General features: G+C 34.6%; 1 long non-coding RNA gene across 4 annotated transcripts in view; it reads right to left on the bottom strand.

The window, feature by feature from the left end:
- LOC138918533 (uncharacterized) overlaps positions 1-17,700 on the bottom strand; it is a 116,459-nt gene that overhangs the window by 34,853 nt on the left and 63,906 nt on the right. The window contains exons 3-4 of one of the 4 annotated variants that reach the window (XR_011428004.1): positions 15,804-16,001; positions 7,752-9,888 (exon numbers count right to left, since the gene is read on the bottom strand). The exons of the other annotated variants lie outside the window; for them this stretch is intronic. This is a non-coding gene — a long non-coding RNA (uncharacterized lncRNA). Of the gene's footprint in view, positions 1-7,751; positions 9,889-15,803; positions 16,002-17,700 lie in introns of those variants that run through there. 4 annotated transcript variants of the gene reach the window in all.

Below are 17,700 nucleotides of genomic sequence, written 5' to 3'. Positions count from 1 at the left end.
AAGACTCTGTTATCCCTTAAAAAACTTCTGTAACATCTTATACAGACTTGGATCACTTCAATTAGTCTTCACACAGAAGTCAGTATTCATTGAAGAATACGTTTTATCACTGTTTAAACAAAAAAGCTTAATAAATTGATCCTGTTTGTAGAATAAGAACCAAGTTTTTCCCTGTGGTTTTTTTTTTTTGATGGTTGAAGACTTTTATTTTTTTATTTTTATTTTTTTCAGATGTACATCGTAATATATTTTGAATTCTGTGTGGATTACATCATGTTCACCACCCAAAGACTAATCACAATCTATTACCACACGTGTGCTTAATCACCCCTTTTGTCCTCCTCCCTCCCTCCTTCCCCCTTCCCCTCTGGTAACCATCAATCCAATCTCTGTTGCTGTGTGTTTGGTTGTTGTTGTTTTTATCTTCTACTTATGAGTGAGATCAAATGGTATTTGGCTTTCTCCCTTTGACTTATTTCACTTAGCATAATACCCTCAAGGTCCATCCATGTTGTCACAAATTCTCACTGTGTTCTATAGGACTCTTTATGGTCTCATTTATTCAGTTTTGACAGTCTTGTCTCTTAACACTCTTTTTTCTGAGGATTCTACTTTTTTTTTTTGAGGAAGATTATCCCTGAGCTAACATCTGTCACCAATCCTCCTCTTTTTGCTGAGGAAGATTGGCCCTGAGCTAACATCTGTGCCCATCTTCTCCTATTTTATCTGTGGGATGCCACCACAACATGGCTTGATAAGCAGCATATATGTCTGTGCCTGAGATCTGAACTGGCGATCTCTGGGCAGCCATAGCAGAGTGCGCGAACTTAACCACTATGCCACCAGGCTGCCCCTGGATTCTACTTTTTCAGGATGTTGGTTTCATTCATTTCCCTTGGGAGTTTCACACATACTAAGTTCTGGATCAATCTCCAATGTACCTTAACCTGATGAATTATTCCTAATCCTTCATGGCTTTACCAAAGATCAGGGCCCTGACTGCAGAGACTACATCTGGCCCCTCAGCCATAAACTCCAATTGTATCCTATATTTTTTTCATAGTAATTTTCACATTGGCAATTCAATAATTAATTGTGTAATTAGCTATTCAAAGTCTGTCACCTTGCTGTCATATAAGCTTCAGAGGCAGGTATCAGCCCTGTCTCATTTACCATCCCAGTGTTTCATGCAAGTGAAAATAAGTAGAGACTATCTAATTTAAAGCAAGTGTGATAAAAAATTTCAGTACATTTCTTGCACAGCCAACTTTAGCAACTCAAGTTATATTTTCTAAAGTTATAACAAAATTTATAACAAAATTTATAAAGGATAATAAAACTGATTACAACACAGAATGACTTTCTGGGTGATGAATCTCTATTCATATTGGCTCCCAAAAGACCTAAGAATAAGCCCTTATACTACATTGCAGTGGTATCCAAGGGGCCATTCTATAACTTATATAATGTGAATTTGAGTGTGTGTGTGTGTCTGTTTTAAATAGACCTTATTTTTTAGAGCAGCTTTAAGTTCACAGCAAAATTGAGCAGAAGAGACTCCCTGTATACAGCTTGCCCCCCACATATGCATGGCCTCCTCCCCATTAAAATCCCTCACTGGAGTGGTACATTTGTTACAACCAGTGAACCTACATTGACACATAATTATCACCCAAAGTCTATACTTTACATTAGGGTTCACTCTCGGTGCTGTACATTCTATGGATATTCACAAACGTGTGATATATTTCTACCATTATAATATCATATATAGTAGTTTCGTTACCCTAAAAGTCCTCTGTTCTCCATCTATTCATCCCTCCCTCCCCCAACCCCTTGCAACCACTCACCATTCCTTTACTATCTCTATAGTACTGCCTTTTCCAGAATGTCATATAGTTGGAATCATACAGTATGTAGTCTTTTCAGATTGGCTTCTTTCATGTGGTAATATACATTTAAATTTCCTCCATGTCTTTTTGTGGCTTGATAGGTCATTTCTTTTAAGTGCTAAATAATATTCCACTATCTTGATGTACCAAGTTTACCCGTTGCCTACTGAAGGACATCTTAGTTGCTTCCAAGTTTTGGCAATTATGAATAAAGCTGCTATAAATATTCATGTGAAGGTTTTATGTGGACCCAAGTTTTCAATTTGTGTAAATATTAAGGACTGTAATTGCTAGATCATATGATAAGAGTAAGTTTAGTTTTATATGAAACTGCCAAACCGTTGTCCAAAGTGGCTGCACCATTTCGCATTCCCACTAGCAATGTATGATGTTGCTTCACATCCATGCCAGCACTTAGTACTATTAGTGTTTTGGGTTTTGGCCATTCTAATAGGTATGTGATGGTATTTCATTGTTGTTTTAATTTGTAATTCCCTGATAAGATATGATATTGAACATTTTTCATGTGCTTATTTGCCATCTTCTTTGGTGAAATGTCTGTTCAGGTCTTTTGCCCACTTTTTAATTATATTGTTTGTTTTCTTACTGTTGAGTTTTAAGAGTTCTTTGTCTAGTTTGGATAACAATCCTTTATCAATATGTCTTTTGCATATATTTTCTTCCAGTCTGTGGCTTGTCTTTTCATTCTCTTAACAGTGTCTTTCACAGAGCAGTTTTTAATTTTAATGAAATCTAGCTTATCAATTCTTTCTTTCAGGGATTGTGACTTTGGTGTTGTGTCTAAAAAGTCATCACCAAATCCAAGGTCATCTAGGTCTTTCTCCTATGGTATGTCCTAGGAGATTCATAATTTTGCATTTTACATTTAGGGTTGTGATGCATTTTGAGATAATTTTTGTGAAGAGTGTAAGAACTGTCTAGATTCATTTTTTTGCATGTGACTGTCTAGTTGTTCCAGTACCATAATTGAAAAGACAATCTTTTCTCCATTGTATTGCCTTTGCTCCTTTGTTGAAGATCAGTTGATGATACTTATGTGGGTGTGTTTTTGGGCTCTCTATTCTGTTCTGTTGAGCTACTTGTCTATTTCACTAATACCACACATGTTGATTACTGTAGCTTTACAGTAAGTCTTGAAATTGGGAAGTTGGGCTTGTCAGTTTTCCAGCTTGGTTCTTCTCCTTCAATACTGTCTTTGCTATTTTGGGTCTTTTGCCTCGCCATATAAACTTTAGAATAAATTTGTCAATATGCACAGAATAATTTGCTCAGATTGATTGATATTGTGATGAAACAGTAGATCAAGTTGGGAGGAACCTTGACAATATTGTTTTCCTATCCATGAACATGGAATATCTCCATTTATTTTGTCCTTCTTGATTTCTTTCATCAGACTTTTGTAGTTTTCCTCATATAGATCTCCTTTATCATATACTCTCTCTTGTTCTTTAATTAGCCTGGCTGGAGGCTTCTTAATTTTGTTGATCTTTTTAAAGAACCAACTTTTGGTTCCTGTTGATTTTCTTTATTGATTTCCTGCTTTCAATTTCATTGATTTCTGCTCTGATTTTTATGATTTCTTTTCTTGTGTTTTCTTGGAATTAATTTGCTCTCTTTCTTCTGTTTTCCTAAGGTCAAAGCTTAGCAAATTGATTTTAGATTTTTATTTTCCAATAGATACATTCAAAGTTAGAAATATCCCTCTAAGCACTGCTTTTGCTGTATCCCACAAATTTTGATAAAGTGTATATTCATTTTAATTTAGTTCAAAGTACTTTTAATTTGTTTTGAGATTTCTTCATTGGCTCATATGTTATTTAAAGCTGTATTATTAAATGTCCACATAATTTGGGTTTTTCCAACTATCGTTCTGTTATTTATTTCTAATTTAAATCTACTGTGGTCTAAGAGCAGATATTGTATGATTTCTATTCCTTTAAATTTGTTAAAGTTTGTTTTGTGGTCCAGAATGCGGTCTATTTTGGTGATGTCCCATGTAGGCTCAAGAAGTATGTGTGTTCTGGTGTTATTGAATGAAGTTGTCAATAGATGTCAATTGTATCCAGCTGCTTGATGGTGTTGATGAGTTCAACTATTTCCTTACTGTTTTTGCCTGCTGAATCTGTCCAATTTCTTATAGAATTTCTTATAGAAGAATTTCTTATAGAATTTCTTATAGAAGAGTGTTGCGATCTCCAACTATAAGAGTGGATTCCTGTAATTCTCCTTGAAGTTCTACTAATTTTTGACTCATGTATGTCGATCCTCTGTTGTTAGGCATACGCACATTAGGGGTTACTATGTCTTCTTGAAGAATTGACTCTTGTATAACTATATAATACCTCTCTTTATCCCTGATAACTTTCCTTGCTCTAGAATCTGCTCTAACATTAATATAGCAATTCTTGCTTTCTTTTATTAGTGTTAGCATTGTATGTTTTTTCCATCCATTTCCTTTTAATCTATATGTGTCTTTATATTTAAAGTGGAATTCTTGTAAACAACATATAGTTGGGTCTTGTTTTTTGATGCTTTCTGACCATCTCTTCTTTTATTTGGTGTATTTAGACAATTGCCATTTAACTATAATGATTATTGATATAGTTGGATTAATATCTCCCATATTTGTTATTGTTTTCTATTTGTTGCCCTTGTCCTTCATTCTTATTTTTGTCTTCCACAGTTTTTCTGCATTTTATGGCTTTAATTAAATCTTTTTCATGATTTCATTTTCTCTCTTTTCTTGTCATATCAGTTATATTTCTTTTATTTAACTTTTTTAATGCAGGTACCTTACAATAACAAAATAATCCTGGTTTTTCCCTCCTGTCCCTTGTACCATTGCCATGATTTGTTTCACTTATATATAAACATACATGATTAAATACATAGTTGCTATTATTATTTTGAACAAATCTGTTATCGATTAGATCAATTAGAAATAAGAAAAATAAAATTATTATTTTACCTTCATGTATTCCTTCTCTGATGCTCTTTCTTTCTTTATGTAGATCTGAGTTTCTCACTTATATTACTTTCCTTCTTCCCAAAGATTTTTTTTTTAATATTTCTTACAAGGTGATCTACTGGCAACAAATTCCATCAATTTTTGGTTATCTGATAACATTTTTATTTCTCCCTCTCTTTTGGAGGACAATTTTACAGGGCACAGAATTCTAGTTTGGTCCTTTTTTTGTCTCTCAGTGCTTTAAATATTTTCACTCTACTCTCTTCTTGCTTGCATGAAAAAATCAAATGAAGAAATGTCAGATGTAATTCATATCTTTGTCTCTCTGCAGGAAAGGTGTTTTCCTCCCCTCTGGCTTCTTTCAAGATGTTTTATTTATTTTTGTTTTGCTGAAGTTTTAATATTATTGCTTCAAATTTTTTTTCTGTTCTTCTCTCTTTCTTCTCCTAGCATTCCAGTTATTTGTACTTGTCCCACAGTTTTGGGGTACTCTGTTCTGCTTTTTTATTTTTTTCAGTCTTTGCCTACCAGTTTTGGAAGTTTCTACTGAGATAGTCTCAAGCTCAGATTTTTTTCTTCAGCTGTGTCCAGTTTACTAATGAGCCTATCAAAAGCATTCTTTGTTTCTGTTACAATGTTCTTGATCTCTAGCATTTAGTTTTCATTCTTTCTTAGAATTTCTGTCTTTCTGCTTACATTGCCCTTCTGATCTTGCATGTTGTCTGTTTTATCACTAGAGCCTTTAGCATATTAATCATAGTTATTTTAAATTCCCAGTCTGATGATTCCAACATCCCTGTCTGGTCTGATGCTTGCTTTAGCTCTTCAAGCTATTTTTTTTGCCTTTTAGTATGTCTTTTAACTTTTTCTTGCTAGCCAGACATGACATACTGGGTAAAAGGAACGGTGGTAAACAGGCCTTTAGTAATGTGTTGGTAAGGTGTAGGGGGAGTGGAAGCATTCTATAGATGTATGATTAGGTCTCAGTCTTTTAGTGAGATTTTGCTTCTGGACTGTGAACTTCATCAGTGCTCCTTAGTAACCTGCTCCTCCCCCTCTTAGGTGGAACAGGATGGCTAGAGTGGACTGGAGTTGCATATTTCCCTTCTCCTGCCTTGGTTAGGCTTTAACTCCCCAATAGTTTAGGCTCTGGTAAAATAGTTTCCCTTGAGGGCAGGCCTTAGTAGGACAGAATACTCTGGAATATTTCAAAATGGTTCCTTTTCCCCCTCCCATTCTCAGAAGCAAGAGGGGACTTTTCTCTGATAGTCACGGTGAGAACCTGGTCAAGCACCTAAAGGTAAAACTCACAAAAGTGTGAGGGCCCCCCAAGACTGGGTTCCCCTTCAATTTTTAACTCTCAGACTTGACTAAACTCAGCCACCAGCAATTCATAAATTACAGTTCAGGTTTTCCTACCCAACTCCAGTTCCCACTGAGGTTTCTGCTCATGGATTTCTGATCCAGTAAGTGGTGATTCTCTGCATTCATCTGTCAACCTCTCCAATTTTGTAGAAAGCCATTTGCCCTATGACTTTACTTCTCTGACAGATCTGAAAAGAGTTGTTGACTTTTTCAACTAGTTCAGCTTCTTATTTGTTGTTATGGTGGAATGATGACTTCAAAGCTCCTGATATACTGGACCAGAAAACAGAAACTCATATAATAGATATTTTTACAACTATATTTGATAATAATAAACATGGATGCTCTTGTATATGTCAGACACTATTCTCAGAGCTTTTTAAGTTTTAACAGATTTCAACCTCAGAATTACTCTAGGAGAAAGTTACTGGTATAGATTCTATTTTACAAGTGAGGAAACTTAGGCACAGAGAGGCTAAGAAATTTTCCTAAGGTCACATAGCTCACAAGTGATGACGTTAGAACATGAATCCAAGCTGTTTAAATCCAACCTGTTGTCTTAACCCACATGCCACTGTTCTTTGCCTACACAGCAACTGTTTACTCCTTCCTTTCTCCTTTGTAAAGTAGTCTAATTGAGTTCAGGAATCCTGTCCCAATGGGGCCAAGTCCTTCAGGAGAAGCAGTCTTATCCTTCACTAGCTGGAGCAGAATCGTATTTGGTCTAACTGATCATGATGTTTGTATTTTCCTTGTTTGGAATTCGTTTATAAATGGACATATTACAAAATTCTGGTCAAAGGGACATAACAGAGGTTCCAGAAGCCACTTTGAAAAGATTTCTCTTTTTCTACTGCACATTATCCTGTCTGGATATGATATCTGGAATTACTGCTGCCATCCTGTGAATTTAAGGGAGTCAAGTTGACATGCTGAGGTTTCCAAGATTAGTAACATGGAAAGATGACATCCTTTACCTGTTGAATTAACCTAATCCTGGAGCCAGATTTGTGAGTTGTTTTTATGAGAAAATCATTTCCTAATTGTTGAAGACAATTTGGAAAAACTTTGATAAGAGTTTTCTGCAAACTGCTGTTGAGAGTAACTAACCTGATACATAATCCAACAAAACAATGAGTAAATTTAAAATCATTTTTGTTATGTCTCTCACTTATCAAATAAAGAGTATTTCCCACTAGAAGATCCAGAAAATTGGTCCCTCGAAATAAAAGCAGTCAGTAGAGAATTTGAAGCAATTTTTTTGTGGGAAGTAATCCATAGTCATTAATAAGGTGGAAACTGAAGTCAAACTCTCTAGTTTCCATTTTTCATTCCAACACTTACAAATTATGGCCTGAGACAAGTTATTTAATTTTTATTTGCCTCAGTTTCCTCATATATAAAATAGATAAGTACTAAGAACTACTCCAGGGTTACTGTGAAGATTAAATGAGATTATCTACATAAAGTTCTTAGCAAGTACTCAAAACATCATAGGCACTAAATAAATGTGAATTGTTATTATAAGTAATATTTTATTTTTCTGAAATACAACATTCCTCACCAATTTTTCTCTACCTTACAAGATAATCAAGTTTCTACCGAAAAAATTTACACAGAAATAAAATTAGTTCCAGTTACTATACCTCACTAGGTATGCTTAAAAACATTCACAAGCTGTGTAATTCTAAGAAAAAAATTAAAATTAGATTTGTTTCAGCTAAATCACTTTGGCAATAAGGTTTTACATTTTAGATCTGACTTTAGATTTTAGAATTGACTTTTTATTCTAGGTACACTGTTGGTTTTCCATCTTTCAATGTAGAACAGCAGAATAAAAATTTATATGATGTTAATCTTAAGAATGAGATTTATTTGTCTAACTTAATTTTCAATTTATAAGTATTAACTATTGGACATGAGGTTGAAATTCTGATACCTTGTATTCTTCTTTTAATTGATTCTTGACAATGAATATAGTAATGAAATGGAATATCTTGGCATAATACGCTGCTATTTAGTATTTGACACTGAAACGTACTAGTAAGTATGAAAGTAAAATTGCCGTTTCCAAGATATTAATTTGTCAGTTTACTTCTCTTTGTAACAAGGTTTTAAAAATGCATTGTCCCAAGATTATTATTCATTTTTTTTCTTAGATTTTTTTTTTTTTTAAGCCATAGACTCAATGATTCCCTTCAATAGCCTTTCCTCGTTTTATTCTCAGTAATGACTCTTTTGGGAGCAGTGCTGTGGGGAATGAGATTGATCACCCATCACTGCTTCTGATGTGCTGTTTAACCAAGCTGGTGAACCATAGACTGTCATCATAGAGGGTATCAAATCAACAGTGTGTACTGTGCAGCCTACACTCCTATGCACCTAACAATCATGAGAATTCTTTTAGTTCATCAGACAGCCCTAGGAACTACTAAGCAAATTTCAGAAGAAAAATGTTTTATGTGATTCTGGGTAATCTATGTCACTCAAGAAGTTGAAAAACAGTGTCCCAAGTATGTGACTTCCTGATTTAGACCTTATACATTCAAAGAAATTCCAGCATTTAAGTTATATTAAGCAAAGACGTGTGCTTCAGATTTGGACTTAACTACATGATGACACTTTTAAAAGATTCATAATTATCAGTGGCAGTGTTTTGTCTCCCAAATCACTTTACCAAAACATGGCAATTTATTGAGGTGTTTTATTCACTTTATTTTTAAATTCTTCTTCTTCGACTTTATGTCATGCTCTTGTTCATTGAGGATTTGGGCAAACTCTTTAGAAAGAAAAAAATTAAATTGTTACACTTCTTAAGTGTTTTGCCTATTAACATTTTGCTCTCCAGTGAGACAGTCAGATTTTAAAAGACAACATCCATGTTTTCAGTTTATTTCATGTCTTATAGTGGTCACGCCTTGCACAATGATTACATTCTGATTACATGCTAGTAGAATTATGCCGAATTTCGTACCTTATTTAAGTAGAGAGGATTCAACTAAATTTTCTCAAGTACTTTAGTTTGGAGTTTGTGTTATTTTATGATGAAATCTATTTATAACGCAAAATCAATCTTTCCTGTTCACACACAACTTGTCATTCATCTTGTTTTTTCCAAAAATACATTGAGTATGCTTTTCAAAAAACTTTCTAAAGAGATAGAGATTAACTAAATATACCTTTCACATATCAGAAAAATCTGCTTGTGCAAAAATAAGTTTTTATTTATATATATGTAGACATATTCAAAGGTTAAGAATGCCTTCAAAATTTTTGAGAATACCTGTAACATTGCCAATTCATGTAATGAAATTATTATATGTTAATATGGAATGATCACATTATATTATATGTTAATGAATGATTACATGTTAATAGTTTTTTCTGGATCTTTTTTAGGAAAACTAAATGAGAGAATTTTTATATTCTTGAAAGTTAAAAATACAGTTTTCATTTTAAAGTAGACATAACAATAGCATTTCATTGTAATACACTAATTCTTAACATATCTCACACTTAATTGAACAAAAACAGCTTTTTCCTTTTTCTGTACTTTCCTGTCAAAGCTGATAAGTTTCTACTTCTTGATAAAGCTTCTGTTTTTATCCTTTCCAACTCATATTCTGGTTTTGAAGAGAGTGCCTGGAACATAATAGATAATAAAAAATTTTTATAGGAAAATCAATTGAATGAAAAATTGCTTCATGCACTAATTGTTTTTTTTTTGCAGAAATTTTATAATATAGTGGATAAAATTGTCAGCATATTTCACAAGAATTTTGCTTTCCCCTTTCCATGTTAAATTTACAAAATGGTTTGTGTATAAAAATGTAAAAGAAATATAATGAGATAGATAGAAAGCAACTTATTTGAGCTTCTTGGTTTGATAAGTGTGTTTAGACATTGATGATGTTAGGGCTTTTGAAGTCACTACAGGCGGAGCTCCACTAAACCTTATAGATAGTCTTTTAACTTTATATGTGCATTATGTGAGGTAGCTTAATGAAGAAGGAGGGAATATAAGAAAGAATAATACGCACTTTAATAAATCATATATCCTTGTGCTATTTAAATGTTTCTTCAAGGTTGATTGAAACTTTAACCTCAGTCTCAATAAAAAAGAAAAGCTTCAAATTTGCCAGACCTTGAATTTTTACAACACTGTGTTGAATTATGCAGTGATCAGTCAATTATTCATCTCCCTCAGCCTGAGATAGCTGTGCTTTGAAAAGCATGCAAAAATGGGGCTACAGAATGTGATGCTGTGTCAACACATTTCACTCAGGATTGCTTACAAGACAAATTTTTGTTTCAACATTGATTCTAGTTTTCTTGATGTTTGCTTCTAATAAGGTACCTGTTACAAATCAATTTCAGTTTGCATGCTTTAGTTTCTGATTCAGGATGATACACTGCCAAAATGACATTACTGCCTTTTCCATAGATTTCTACACCAGTATGAGGAATAGAGATCGTTCACATTTCAAGGTAATCTTAACATAGCACTGCAAAACAAGCCTACTTTTCTGCTAATGGAACAAGCAAGAATGGATGAACTAGTTCCAAACTCCAGAATAGATTTATCTGCAATAGTTGGAATTCTTAAAATAATATTTCACCAATAAAATTAATAGAAAGAAGAAGGCAGAAATATGTGTGCTGGCCTCTAACAAATCTATTGACAAACAAAGATCTGTTTGAGAGGCACAGAAGGAGAGAAACAGTACAGGAGTGATCAAGGGTGTGGGCTTCAGAATTTGAATCCTGAATTGGAATCATGATTTGCCAGCTCTTTAACCTAGGACAAGTGGATTTATCTCTCTGAGGCTCAGATTCCTCATTGTTATAACGGGAAAAACACATTTCATAGGATAGTTATGAAGATTATATAATAGAATGTATGTTGAGTATTTAAAACACAATGTTTAGCCCAAGGTTGGCACTCAAAAAATGGTATCTATTTTTATTAACTGATGAACAGAGATGAGAAAGGAGATTCAAAGAGATGTTTGTACCCCAGGACACACGCTTTCTAAAACTAGTAAATTTGATAAAATATTCTGTCTTAAGTGGTTAACAAGTACTGGCCACAGTACTTTGTCCAAAATCCACTGGCATATTTACGTTTAATAGGAGGACTTTGGAACTGGAAGGGGTTTCTTGTATTTGATACTCACTCTGCTTACCCATAAAGTCAGCTTTGTCTGTATCACATTTTCTTTCAATACAATTATATTGTTCTGTTTTTATAAAATCTTTTCAGCACAACTAGAATATTCAGAGACCCAACATAAATTACGAAATTCAAATCTCAGTTGATTTCCTGTTAAAGGTGAATATCCAGCCAGCCCAAAGTTGACAATGAAATTGCTCCATGTGTTCAAGGAAAGCTAGCTGAATAGAATTGGAAATCTGGAACCTATTCAATTCAAGTACACTGTGGGCATAGCTTTAGTTTTAACATTAAAGATTTTACAAGGTGGAGATATTTTTTCAGTTTGAAGACAATACTAAAAAGGTGTACATTGTTAAAGTGTTTGTTTATGACTACAAAATAATACACAATTCATCTCAAAATTAGCAAAGAAAAGTAGAGAATGAAAGATATTGAATTTCTACCTTTAATAGACAAAATTCGTCACTGTATTTCCAAACATAATTATATCTGATAACTATGGAAATAAGAGTATTGCAAACCAATTTGTCCAAATGCATAAGACATTGGATATTCTAGATATAGGGTTATCCCTTGCTAAATGATTTTAAAGTAAACCAACTCCAATTAACACAAAAGTTGTGAGACCAAATGTACACCATAATCCATATAGAAAGGATATTTATGGAAAAAAAATTCGAGTGGAGCTTTGTTTTACTATATGGAATATAAACTTAGATGCATCATTGCTTTCAAAGGTGTAATTCTTTCTTGTTAGAAATACTGAGTAAAAATCAGTGGAGCAGGGGTTAATGAATCTAGGATCAAATGAATCTGAGCATATGCTCCATTAATCTCAAAAAAGCTACCCATGTCGTTTATATAAATAACATCTCAGAATACTTAAAACTGAAAAGCCTTAATGGCCACTGACCTCATTCATAGGCCAGTGTTTACCTAGATTTTTCCAAGTTCAAGAAATAGTCATTATAAACTCTTACATATATCTGCCTAAGTTATTGTTTCTGCAGTATTTGAGGTTAGGAAACCATAAATGAATTCACTTTGCATTATCCAGAATTCTATCAGGAGAAAAAGCAAATATGTTGAAGGAGCAGAGTGAAACACGGTAAGCAAACATAAGGTTTGAGAATGAGAAGTGGATTTTCATCTGGGCCTGTCGCTTCCGAACGTGTGACCATGGCCAAATGTTCAACCTATAGTGATCTCAACTTGTAAACCCCAAAATTGGTGGTGATCATGCTTACTTCAAAGAGTTATCCTAGGGTGAAATGAGGCACAGGTTATAAAATACCTCTTATAGTCCTTAGCATCTGATAAGTGCTCAAACGTGATATTTACTAACCTATCATGATGGCCTGAAACTAGAGGGGAGAAGTGATTGTTTTTCAGAAATCTTTCGAGCTATTCTATAAACATAACGTGTTTCTACCATACAATTGCTAGCAACTCTATCTGTGATTAAATGAATATATTTCTCTATACTCTTTTCTTTTGTGCCTTTCCTTCTTATTTCATTAAACAACTTCCTATCTACCTATCTCTATCTATTTATCTATATTCTGTAACTGTTTATCATAATTATACACACACAGGTTTACACCACTTTCTTTTACACTCTGAAAAGATGATTCATCCTATTTTCTCCAAATATTTGTTTTTTAAGTGGGGCTATATGTCAGATTCGTCTGTGGAGATGCCCAAAAAATATAGACAAATGGGCCCCATGCTGGACTCGAGTCAGAATTCCCAGAGGTGGGACATAGGAATGATGACTTAAAATTTTAAAGAGATATTTTCCCAGGTTATGCTTGTACATTAAGAGCCAGTGTAGTAGAATATTTGATGTTTCTTTTGTGTAGTTGTGCTGATATATGAAACTCAGCAAATAGTCAGGGGAGAAGAATAAAAATTATACAATTCATTAGAAGGAATAGTCTTATTTCTGCATTTACTTATTAATGTCTCACCATGAAGCTAAAAATGAATCAATCCAGTTTTAAAAAGATAGGTACTTTAGCATGCTAAAATAGACTACATTAGTGAAAACAGAAGGAGAGTAACAAAAAGGGTAGAAAATTAAGATAAATTTGAGATGAAGTTCAGTATAAAATATTTAACATATAAAGACTTATGTATTTGCTAAATCTAGGCCACAAATTTCACTCTAAGCTTTGTCTAGCTAAAGCAAAGAAATAAAAATAAGCATTTGCAGTGTTTACATGGTCCATAACATAAAAATAAGCCAATGGATGGAGAAACATAATTATTCCTGATGGAAAGACCAGAAATAAATTTCTACAGTCTGTCTGTGGATGATACTAGGTCCAAACAATTGGGCAGATTTTGACGTATATTTTTTGGACAAGGAAAATAAAAAACTTCTAGGAAAACAAGATGTTTTGTATCTCTATATATAGTGGAAATATCTGATGAATCAAGCCTCTTTGCCCACAAATCAGTCTGAAGTTAGCTTCAACTCTAGCACCATACATATAATCATATAATTCTAAGGGGAAAACTTCTCAACATGGTTCTGTAAATGGTAAAGCTAGTCTTAGATATCTTAAAATATCTAGATTTATTGTTTTCTAGGAAAGCACTTTAGTCTTGGAATGAATTACTACCTTTCCTCTAATCATACCTGAGGTAATAACACGGTTGCTAAAAGTCGTCTTCTGCTAAAGCTGGTACAAGTGATGAGGTTATTATAATTTAGGGTGTGTTCCATCCTTTTGTAAGAGGTAATTTCACATGAGATGACTGTAATAGATACAGTATGCTGTGATGTAGTATACAATAATAGAGTGTAATATAGCATTGTATGAGGACTGTAGACCAGAATGACAGTCCTGGGCCAAACAACCTGGGACGATCAATTTGATTTACACATAAGGCTGATGCAAACCAAGGCACATGAACATCATGAAATCCATTTAGTCCTACATGCAGTGATGGAGGCCTAGAAAATAGTCATTTTCTTTCCATCTTTTCTTGCTGTTCAATTTTGGTTGAGTGCCATATAATGTACTGAAATAAACTGTCAACACACACTGCTATTGCTCATTGGCAAAAAGCTCTGCTGCTTTTTGGATGGTTGACAAAGTGTCTATGGCATCAACACAGAATCTTTGTAAGTATAAAATTAGATGAATATCATGCCATAGTGAAATGTTGCCTTGCTGATAACAATACTATACTCTTCATACGTACTTTTACACCTATGATTTCATTTAAATTCAATTCAACACATATTTATTGGACGGTTTATGCACAAGTGCTATGCTGAGTGCTAGGGATGCAAGAATGAATAATACATGGCCCCTGCACTTGAGGAAATCACAATATAGTGGGTAATATGGGTGTGAAAACAAATAAATTGTAATAAAATATGAAAAACACTTTTAGAATGAAAAGGAAACGTGCTGTGGAAGCTCAGAGAAGTGAACAGTTAAATTATTCTAGGAAAGTTATTGAAAAGATGACATTTCACCTGAGTTTTATGAGAAGTAGAAATTTTTCCTATTCTAAGCAGTAGGAAAAACATTTGCCTAAATCCTGAAACATGAAAAGTTTTGGAATGCTATTGTATGTTGCAAAGTTTAGTAGGGTGGAAGCATGGGAGCTTAGGATATGAAAAAAACATGAGAGAAGTGTAAAATGAGCAGAAAGAGAATTCATGGCGTTAGGGATGGACAACTGGAGGTACACTGTGAACGACTTTCTGTGGAAAGCTCAGGAATTTGGATTTTATTTTGTAACCAATGGACAGCCAGGGGTGGTTTTAACATAGGGAATTAACAGAATGATTTTTTTTTAAAGATAATCATCATGTTGAAGGGATTAGAGAGAGGCTGTGACAGGAGAATGCTGCAATAATTTGAGGAAAGGATGAGGACAGAATTGGAATAAGACCATGACAGTGAAGATAAGAATAGAAGCCAGACTTGAGAGACGTTTCTAAAGAAAAATGCAAAAAGATTTGGTGAGCAACTAAATTTGAGTCAGTGAGAGAGTGGGCAAAATCCAAGGAATAACCAAAGTTTGCATCTTGGAGGAATATCAAAACGAATGCTGACCCTCCTGACTAAGAAGACGTCAGGCAGAGTGTGTTTTGAAAGTATTAAATTGAATTCAGTTGTGCACATGCTCAATTTAAGGCACTTGCAAGATATGTACGTATGCAAGTTGGTTAAGCATTTGGAAGTGTAGCCGGGATTTCAGGAAGAAAAGTGTGGCTGAGGATAGAGACTTGAGATTCATCTGCCTGAAGAATGTAGTTCAGGTCATAGACACGGATAAAATCCTGTGCCATGTACACCTTAGATGCCTCCTCACATACTCTGATTCCTATCTGTCTCTGGGATCCTTGACTACTTACCATCGTTGCCTTCCAATCCATCACTCCAGTGATCAGTGCTGCATGGTCTCCGATCATCTTCATGCAGGCACTGACCACTTGCCCACACCTTGCACCTTTTCTCTCTTGATACCCCCTTTGCCACTGTGTGTGAGACACAGGAAGGATCTGCTTGGCATTCTTTCATGCAGAAAGTGGAAGTGAAGGGGAATTGATGCACTGTGGGGTAAAACTGTGATCAGTGGTAGACAAGAGCCAGCAGATAAATTATTTTCTTTTCTTCATCAAAATAGACTTCTATTAGTTCGTAGAGACTCTTAGGACATTACCCAATGTAATCCATCAATCAATTACATTTGATAGCAACGATGTTTCCAGCTTAGTTACAAACACTTCATTCTGGTTTTCCTTCCTTCCTTATCTCACTTCTCCTTTACCTCATTCATGCTTCCTTAATATTTGATGTCCTAATAGAATAGCAATACTTAAGACTTTGTCTAAGGCACTGCTCTGTGGGAAAACTGGATTATATCTTCATTGGGAAAGGTGTATCATTTCTGGGACCAAATGGGAGAGAGGAACCACCAAGTAATTTGAACAGGTAAAGTTTAATATAAATAATTATTAATTATAATAAGGGCTTAGAATAATAAAGAATTGACAAGGAAGACATAGGAATTCTAAAAAATGTAGAAATAGCAGGCATGAGGAGGAGTCACTCTCCATGGGGTGAGATAGAGCACCAAAGAGGCAGTTCTGCCAGGTTGGGATCAAGATCTTTTTGGATAGGGTACAGACCTGGTTCATTGAATGGAAGAGAAAGCACTGTGGTTCCACACCAGTGGAACTTTCCAGAAATTTCCTTCTAGGATGCTTGGGAAAGCTGTTCACAGGGAAGTGTCTCATCAGAGGCACCCCCATACAAAAGTACCCAAGAGAGTTGATGGGGGAAGTTGCTGGCTGGTGGGTGCTGCCAGTCACCATGCATCACAGGAATGGACACTGCAGAAAATGTTGATGTGTGGAACTTTGGTACTGCAGAATCTCCATGCACTGCAGAAGCCTATTGCCAGAAAAGAAGCCCACATTGCACACTCTTGGCCCTGGGAAAGCTGAGTGCACTGTAGGAGCTGGACACTGGAGAAGATACCTGTGCTGCAAGAGCTTGCCCAGTAAGCATTGGTGACAGGAAGAAAAACTCTTTCTCTTTGAAGTGTCACTCCAGCACCCTCTATTGATAAAGTTCAACATTATGCCAACTGGTAAAGGAAAAATATTTAAAAGGCTCAAATCCATTTTCATTGAGCAGACAAAAAGGGTAAAAGAATCAAACACCAATCAATCAATACCTGGCACACAAACTAAGAAAACCACCTTGGAAGAGTATTATGAGTAAGACTATAAGACAACAAATAACGTAGCCAGATGGATCTTGACATTTTAAAAGTAGCTTATAGAATGATGAGCCAGTGTGAAACAAATACGGAAAATTCAGCAAACCAAGGGGAGAGGGATGCTTGAAAAGCCAAGTGGATCACAGGTTTGAGGAAAAGGGTATGGTTAACAGTTTAGTCACTCTAGGGAGGTGAAAAAAGGATAAAGAGTGAATGAAGCCCTTTGAATTTGTAAATGTCTAGGTTATTAATGATATCAATGATATCGATTTACTGGTTCAGTAAATGATTTAAGGAAGAAGCCTGAATAAGATAGTATGAAGAGTAATTAGATATTGAAGAAGCAGAGATGTTCAAGAGATTCTGAGACAAATGGAAAATGCAGTTATATGAATGATAAGAGGTAGAAAGTATTTTTGTTATATTATTATTGTTATTTATTAAATGAAAGAGAGAAAAACTTTGACATATTTGTATATGGAGAAGAATGGCACTAAGAGACCAAAGTTGAAGTAGTGGAAGCC

The sequence above is a fragment of the Equus caballus genome, chromosome 17 (assembly GCF_041296265.1).
Source record: "Equus caballus isolate H_3958 breed thoroughbred chromosome 17, TB-T2T, whole genome shotgun sequence".
Taxonomy (NCBI): domain Eukaryota; kingdom Metazoa; phylum Chordata; class Mammalia; order Perissodactyla; family Equidae; genus Equus; species Equus caballus.
Note: the sequence above shows the minus strand (reverse complement) of the source record. Positions and strands in the feature narration are given on the sequence as shown.